At 41.3% G+C, this 8,866-nt stretch overlaps 1 long non-coding RNA gene across 1 annotated transcript; it reads right to left on the bottom strand.

The window, feature by feature from the left end:
• On the bottom strand, positions 1 to 699 carry LOC122081003. Its single transcript, XR_006140977.1, has 3 exons — positions 516 to 699; positions 354 to 377; positions 1 to 38 (listed from the first exon to the last, which is right to left on the bottom strand). It is a non-coding gene; the product is annotated as an uncharacterized LOC122081003 (long non-coding RNA).
• Positions 700 to 8,866: the final 8,167 nt, after the last annotated feature.

Here is an 8,866-nt window from a genome sequence, read left to right as displayed (position 1 = left end):
GCACTAGTATTTTAACAGATTCTCCTTTTCTCTTTCTCCTGCAAATAAAGATTGATTTCTAAATTCATCAACATGAATGATATTCGGAAACAAATAGAAAACATAGGCAAAACTTATCTGTAGTTCTACAACCTTTGATGTAAGCAAGGATCATCTTCAACCAAGTTCATGCTACACAGCTTTTAGTGGCAAACAAATAAATCCCGACTACGTACATAATTTATATATATATATATATATATATATATTTTTTGGAAGGGGGTTGTGGAATAAAAAAAAACTACATATTTGGAGAATATGTATAAACATGATAACATCGTTTCTAGGAAAGAAATCTACTACATAAATCTTACCTTATCGTTATCCAAGTCAAGTTCCTGCACAATTAGAAAAAAAAAATATCAATAAATTTTCTGAAACAAAAAAATTGGTTCTCGTAAAACAATACAGTGAATTTAACCAGACTTATGTTACAAGATGATTGGTAGTAATAAAAGGTGAATATTGTCATTGACTTTGTATCTTTATTAGTCCCCCCCCCTTCTTCTGGTGCTCCTTTTAGATAAGAAGTACTATTGTCAAGATTAAACAGTGAGGAGTTCCCTGACGCCTTCCCACACCTAGAGGTTCCCTCCAAGAGTAACACCACGAAACAAAGTGTCGGTTCTGAAAATGTGCAGCATATAAAACAACAACTGAAATTGCTAGGATACCTTGGCGCTAGTATTTTGACAGGTTCTCCTTTTCTCTTTCTCCTACAAATAAAGATTGATTTCTAAATTCATTAACATGAATGATATTCGGAAACAAAATAGAAGACATAGGAAAAACTTATCTATAGTTCTAAAATCTTTGATATAAGCAACGCTCATCTAAAACCAAGTTCATGCGACACTGCATATTTGGAGAACCTAACATAAACAAGATAACTTTGTTTCTAAGAAATAAATCTATTACATAAATCTTACCTTGTCGTTACCTAAGTCAAGTTCCTGCATAATTGGAAAATAATTAATAAATTTTCTAATACCAAGAACTTCGTTCTTGTAAATCAAACCAGTGAATAAAACTAAGCTTGCGCTACAGGCTGAGTGCTAATAATCAAACAAAAGTGAATGTTGTCCAACATTTTGTATCCCCCTTGGTCCCCCCTTTTTTTCTTTGGTACTCTTTTTAAGATTAGAAGCCCTACTGTCAAAATTAGACAGTGAACACGTAGTGGGTGATCACATACTTTTTTATAGTTTTTTTCATTTTTTTTTATTTTAATTCCACCATTCCCACCTTTTTTTTCGGGAAAAACGTATTTGACTGTCCAAAGTAAACTATGCTCAGACACATTTGACTATTTTATGGGAGAAGGTTCTCTGAGCAAGCAGGGTGCTCAGCATAGGCATGAGCTCCCAAACAAGGGAAGGCCCTTCGGTCAGGTTTGCTCGGCTTTGGCCTGAACTCCTAACTGAGGGTAGGCACTTCGATCAGGTGTGCTCAGCTTTGGCCTAATGCTCCAACAGAGGCATAGACCTTTGGTCATCTATTCTCAGCTTTAGCCTGAGCTCCCAACTGAGGGTAAGCCCTTTCGTCAGGTGTGCTCAACCTTGGCCTGTGCACCCAACCAAGTGTAGGCCCCTCGGTCAGGTCTGCTTGGCCTTGGCCTGAGCCCTCAATCGAGTGTAGGCCCCTCGATAAAGTCTGTTTGGCCTTGGCCTGAGCCCCCAATCGAGGGTAGGCCCCTTGGTCTTGTGTGTTTGGCCTTAACCAGAGCCTCTAATCAAGGGTTGGCCCTTCGATCATATGTGCTCGGCCTTATCCTGACCCCAAACTGAGAGTAGACCCTTCGGTGAGGTTTTCACGGCCTTGGCCTCAGCTCCTAACCGAGGGTAGGCCCTTTGGCCAGGTGTGCTCAGCTTTATAGCTTGAACTCCCAATTAAGGGTAGGCACTTTGGTCAAGTGTGCTCGGCCTAGGCCTGAGCCCCCAACAGAAGCTAGAACCTTCAATCAAGGTGTTCGACTTTAGCCTCATCCCCCAATAGTGGCAAGTCCCTTCGGTCAGCTATGCTCAGCCTTGGCTTGAGCTCCCATCCGAGGTTAGGCCCTTTGTTCAGGTGTGCTCAAACCGAGGGCAAGCCCTTTGGTCTAATCTTCTTGGCCTTAGTCTCAGCTCCCAAACAAAGGTAATACGTTCCGTCAGGTGTGATTGGCCTTGGCTCTAACTCCCAACCGAACCGAAGGTTGGCACCTCAATTAGGTCTGCATGGCTTTGTATGAGACCTTAACTAAGGGAAGGCCTTTCAGTCAGGTGTGCTCTGCTTGGGCCTGAGCTTCCAACTGCAATAGGACTTTCAATCTGGTGTGCTTGGCTTTGGCTAGAGCTCTCAACCGAGGGTAGGCCCTCAGGTCAAGTTTGCTTAGCTTTATCCTGAGCCCTCAACTAATGGAAAGCCCTTTGATCAAGTGTGCTCAGCCTTGGCCTGAGCTCCCAATCGACAGTATGCCCTTCAGTCCAGTGTACTCAATCGTGGCCTGAGCTCCCAATGGAGATTAGGCCCTTCAGTCGGCTGTACTCGACCGTGGCCTAAGCTCCCAACCGAGGGTAGGTCCTTTGGCTCAGCTTTAGCTTGAACTCCCAATTAAGGGTAGGCACTTTGGCCAGGTGTGCTCGGCTTAAGCTTTAGCCCCAGCCCCAGCCCCAGCCCCAGCCCCAGCCCCAACCAAGGCTAGACCCTTCAATCAGGGTGTTTGGCTTTAGCCTCATCTCCCAATCGAGGTAAGGCCCTTCAGTCAGCTATGCTCGGCTTTGGCCTGAGTTCCCAACCAAGGGTCGGCCCTCTGGTCAGGTGTGCTCGGCATTGGCTTGAGCCGCTAACCAAGGGTAAGCCCTTTGGTCAGGTCCAGTGTTATCAATTCGGCCGAATAATTCGCGAATTATTCGGCCGAACCGAATTTTTCTGAATTTTATCAAAAATTCTGACCAAATCCGAATTAAAAATAAAATTCGGTAAAATTCGTGATTTTTTCGAAAGTGAATATAAAACGCGAATAATTCGGACCGAATCCGAATTAAACCGAATTATTCGGTCCACTTAAACAGTATTTTAAAAAAACAAAAACAAAAACAAAAAAAAAACCCAATAAGCTTTTTTGACCGCTTTTTTGACCGAATCCTTAAATTAATCAATCGAATTATTCCGAATAATTCTCCGTCCGAATAATTCCCGAATCCGAATTTGCTAACTATGGTCAGGTCTGCTCAGTCTTAGCCTGAGCTCCCAAATAAGGGTAATACCTTCCATGAGGTGTGTTTGGCCTTGGCTTTAACTCCCAACCGAAGGTTGCCACTTCGATCAGGTCTGCTCGGCTTTGGCCTAAAACCTTAACCAAAGGAAGGCCTTTCGGTCAGATGTGCTCAGCTTGGGCCTGATCTCCCAACCGTGGTAGGATCGTCAGTCTGGTGTGCTCGACTTTAGCCTGAGCTCTCAATCGAGGGTATGCCTAAGGTCAGGTACTCAGGTGTGCTCAACTTTAGTCTGAGCCCTTAACCAAAGGAAAGCCCTTCGATCAGGTGTGCTAAGCCTTTGCCTGGGCTCCCAACCGAGAGTAGGCCCTTTAGTCAGGTGTACTCAGTCGTGGCAAGAGCTCCCAACCGAGGGTAGGCCCTTCGGACAGGTGTGCTCGGCCGTGGCCTGACTTTAAACTAAGAATAGACCCTTCGGTCAGGTTTGCACGGCCTTAGCCGGAGCTCCTAACTGAGGGTAGGCCCTTCGGTTAGGTGGGCTCGGCCTTAGCTTAAACTCTAACTAAGGGTAGGCACTTTGGTCACTTCTGCTCAGCCTTAGCCTAAGTTTCAACTGAGGGAAGGCCCTTCGGGAAGGTGTGGTCAGCTTTGGTCAAAGCCCTCAACCGAGGGTAGGCCCTTCGATCAGTTTTGCTCGACCTTAGCCTAATCCCCTAACCGAGGGAAGGCCATCCGATCAGGTATGCTCAGCTTTGACCTGAGCTCCTAACAGAGGGTAGGCCCTTCGGTCTAGTGTGCTTGTCATTGGCTTGAACTCCCAAGGGTAGGCCCTTCGATCCGGTGTGCTCGGCTTTAGCCTGAACTCCCAACCGAGGGTAAGCCCTTCGATCTAAGGTGTTCACCCTTAGCCTGAGCCCCCTACCAAAGGAAGGCCTTCCGATCATATATGCTCGGGTTTGACATGAGTTGCCAATAGAGGGGACGCCCTTCGATTAGGTGTGCTCAGCTTTGGTCTGAGCTCCAAACTGAGGGTATGCCCTTCGATCTAAGGTGTTCGGCCTTAGCCTGAGCCCCCAACCGAAAGCCTTTCGATCATATATGCTCGGCTGTGACATGAGCTCCCAACAAAGGGAAGGTTCATCCGTCTGGTGTGCTTTCTGTTCTCCTGAACTCTCAACCAAGGGTAGGCCATTTGGTTAGGTGTGCTTGGATTTGACTTGAGCTCCCAACTGAGGGTAGACCCGATCTGAGGTGTTTGGCATTGGCCTGAGCCCCCCCAAACAACGGTCAGATGTGCTAGGCCTCGGCCTGAGCCCCAATCAAGGGAAGGCTCTTCAATCAGATATGCTCGGGTTTGGCCTAAGCTCCGAACTGAGGGTAGGCCCTTCGGTCACGTGTGCTCGGCTTTGGCCTAAATTCCCAACCGAGGGTAAGCCCTTTGGCCAAGTGTACTTGGCCTTGGCTTATGCTCCCGACTGAGGGTAGGCCCTTTGGCCAGGTCTGCTTGGCCTTAGCCTAAGTCCTCAATTGAGGGAAGGCCTTCGGTCAGGTGTGCCGACTTGAGCCCCCAACCGAGGGAAGGCCCTTTGGTCAAGTCCACTCAGCCTTGGCCTGAGCGCCAACCTAAGGAAGGTCTTCCAATCAGATATGCTCACCTTTGACATGAGCTCCCAACTGAGGTAGGCTCTTCTGTCTAAGTTTCATCTCTTTTAAAGGTTAGGATCATAGTTGTCAAGGCATCGCCTAGGCGACGACTAGGCGTCCAGGCGGTTTGCCTGGGGCCAAGGCGACAGCCGCCTTGTTGCACTGCATGTCGCCTTGTGTTTTGGCACTTATTTATGAATAATAGAATAAGAGCATTTCTCTAAATGTTGATTTTTTATAACTTAATATGACTTAATGTTAATTTTTTATGATTTGATGTGGCTAAATGTTGATTTTTAATGACTTGATGTGGCTAAATGTTGATTTTTAATGACTTGATGTGGCTTAATCTTGATTTTTTATGATACAAGGTATATATAACTTACTAAATAATGTTAGAAAATAGGAAAAATAAAAAAATAACACTTGTTCGCCTTAAGGCGTGCGCCTTCTCGCCTAATCGCTTGGACAACCCTCCACCGCCTTGGTTCGCCTTGACGCCGTGGCAACTATGATTAGGATCATCTTGAGCTAGTTGATCTAGTAATGAAACCATAGATTTGTGTCACCGAAACAAATGAGCAAACAAAAACCATGGAAGAGTGCTCTATCATCCAAATCCCTATCACAGCATCAGCTTCGCTATCTTTAACATGCCAAACCGTTTCAGTCTTACCCCCCCCCCGGTGAACACTGAACATTGTTCTCTATTAGTTTCCAAATAATAGTTTTCTTTAGTCAGAAGAAGATATCTTGAAGAAGCATCAAAACATAACAATATTGTGTAACAATCACAAACATATGGTGTCAGCCTCATCTAAAGTAGCAAATATATTATAGGCCTTTAGTTCAGTGAGACATGGGGCAGACAGTATGTCATTATCTCAATAAAATTCAAACTTTAATTTTCCATTTCTACTTTCGTTTTCTATTCTTGTAATTAGTAGTAATCCAATTTGAAGGTCAGTGATGTAGAAACAAATCAAAAGTAGATGATGTGCATTTATTATGTTATTATCTCAAGTAAACAAAATATAGTCAACAGGGAATCATAACAAAAGAGGAAAAGAAACAACAATTTGCTAAACAAAACTGCTGGCATTAGAACAGGGAAAGCTAACAAAAGAAAAAAAACCATTTTCTTCACCATATCTATCATGCTTTTGAAATGCCGTCAAGATTTTGACTACTGGATGTTGGATCAAGTCTAGACACTTTCCGACTAATTTCATGTTTCACGTGCAGATATATAACTCCCAATTGTCTAAAAATAACTACATATTTCTACTAAAAGGGGCTATTTTGGGGGTAGAAATTATTCAATTATGTCAGCTATCTAAGGTGGGACTTTAAATTGACTCTTCTTTTTTTCTGAATTCTGAGAATGAATGATAATGATGTACAATTCATCCTTGGAAAGAAAGAATGTGATTGATCTTACAGTACTTATGATTTCAAACTCTCCTGTATACCTAATGTGAAACCTGCATAAAGCATGAGAAGTTCATTTCTCATCATCATAGTTCTGGCCTCATGAAAAATTCATTAAATCTAAAAACAGTATAATAAATCTAGAATGTTAGTGGTAATATATAATTTTTTTTTCTTTCAAAAATACCGATTTGATAGATGGGGATGGCATAAATATTGATATTTTGTTCTCCACAGACAAGGGTAGAGATGCTGTCTAAGATGAAATCATCAAAATGTAATGGTGAGGTGTCAAGGATATTACTTATAAGAGCATAATACAAGGACGCCAACTTGCAGCAGAATCTGATACAGGTACAAACACAGTACCCAAACATCTTTTCTTTCACTTTCTTTATCATTTTTCTTTTGTTTACAGGCAACATAAGGTGAGATACAGAAAACTAAGAACATAGGCAAGATGAAAAATGAATTACTAGTACACATAGAATCCTTGAAACCCTTACTTCTGATGAGTAAGACAGGCAACATAAGGTGAGATACAGAAAACTAAGAACATAGGCAAGATGAAAAATGAATTACTAGTACACATAGAATCCTTGAAACCCTTACTTCTGATGAGTAAGACAGGCAACATAAGGTGAGATACAGAAAACTAAGAACATAGGCAAGATGAAAAATGAATTACTAGTACACATAGAATCCTTGAAACCCTTACTCCTGATGAGTAAGCAGCTCATTACGTTCCTGATACCTCTCTCTCTTAAACTTTCATTAGAGAGGAAAGAAAAATATAATTATGATTTATTTTAGAATAAAATCCTAATTTATGAAGAGAAGGGTCTTTCATCCAAGACTATGTTTTGGGGATGCTCGCCTTTATGAGATTGCAGCCTTTGTTTTATCTGCTTTATTTGTATCCTTCTGTAGTTTTACACCGTAACATATTTCTCACTGAGGCATATTTATATTTCAGTCATTAAAATTTAATAATTATAGGTGACTCATTGTGGGGAATAAGAAACCTTCCTTATTGTTTCTTCTATACGTAGAACCAGTAATGATCATTACACATATTTGATAATTTAACAGGAAAAATTGTAAGAAATAATATGTCTAGAAATTTGTAATAGTTATTTTATTGATTGATAGCCTCAAACTATAGATCACTATTTTAATTAAGATGGTGATACAAAGTGGCAATTTTTCGTGTTTTTCTATTTTAATCAGGCAAAGAGATTCATTTGACTTGACTAATGATAAGACATGAATGTGAGTACCAAAAAAGGAGACAATTCTTCGTGTTTTTCTATTGGTTATTAGATTGTTGTCGTCCCAAAAGATGAGGTTTCTAAAACAGAAAATGAAAATCTCTATAAGAAATTTCTCAAGTCATTTTGTAAAGTTTACAACACCCCTCCCAAGTCAACAAGGCTTTACTCGGGCCTTGTAGGTTTCGAGAGTTTGGTTGGTAATCCAACCGATGGAGGTCCATAGTTGATCAGTAATCCAACCGGCATTGGTCACTATTATAGAAGTGGTCTACTTCTATTCATCTTCACCTCAAACTAGAAGCCATTAACATGTTGAAGGGGAAGAACAGAGGGTCAGGGGTTGGAATGTAATATTTGCTGTCAGAACCCTGGTTTGTCATCTATGTACGAAGTTGCTTCTGAAAGTCCTAGAGAAACGGACGGTTATTTTGGTCACTGATTTTCAAACTTCATAAACTCATTAGCCGATTCACATTATTTGTAGTTGTAGGTCTTTATCAAAACAGATACTTAATATCTGACTGGATTTCAAATATCTGACAGTGGATTTCCTTTTCAATGCTAAAATGTTAATTGGTACTTTAACTACAAGACTATCCCGACATCTTTACAAAATCGGTGCCAATGGTTTTAGCTATAAGATCAAACTTTTGACTGAGAAAGATGGTGTAAACTTGGCAAGTGAATCTCTTACCTTAAGGGTTTGCCATGGTAGGATTGTAAAGTCAAATAAAATGGAGCACTCAACCCATTATATTATGTCAGGCAGGAAGACTAAGCTAGTGTCAATAACTATGAACCACAAACTGTTACAAAGGCATAAATGTTGTAGCTTCAAGCCTATAGTGCTGATGTGTCATTGAATCAAGCCAACAGTTCTAAAGTAAGAGATAGTCCAATGCATTTTGTAAGACACCTATATCATAGTTAGCTCTCTGCGCATTGCTATTGGTTCCTAACACAAAAACCATTCCATATATGCGAAAATACATTTCTCTGACAAAGCCAACATCTTAGAAAAAATTAATTACAAATGGAATGAAACCATAAATGAATACTTAATTAGAACTTTAGCCTACTAAAAAATTAAACAGAAGAAAGTCTCTAATACGATGTAAGATAAATATCAGTATAAATGAGAGATAGAGAGAACAGAACTGAAGTGGTCTAAGGTGGAAGACTAACCCTGAACAAAGAGCAATGCAGAGATTTCTAGTTCTTCTCACTTTTCCTGTGATAATATGAGTGCTAACACTTCCGTCGGAGGTAACAACGCCATCA

The sequence above is a fragment of the Macadamia integrifolia genome, chromosome 1, assembly GCF_013358625.1.
Source record: "Macadamia integrifolia cultivar HAES 741 chromosome 1, SCU_Mint_v3, whole genome shotgun sequence".
Classification (NCBI taxonomy): Eukaryota; Viridiplantae; Streptophyta; class Magnoliopsida; order Proteales; family Proteaceae; genus Macadamia; species Macadamia integrifolia.
Note: the sequence above shows the minus strand (reverse complement) of the source record. Positions and strands in the feature narration are given on the sequence as shown.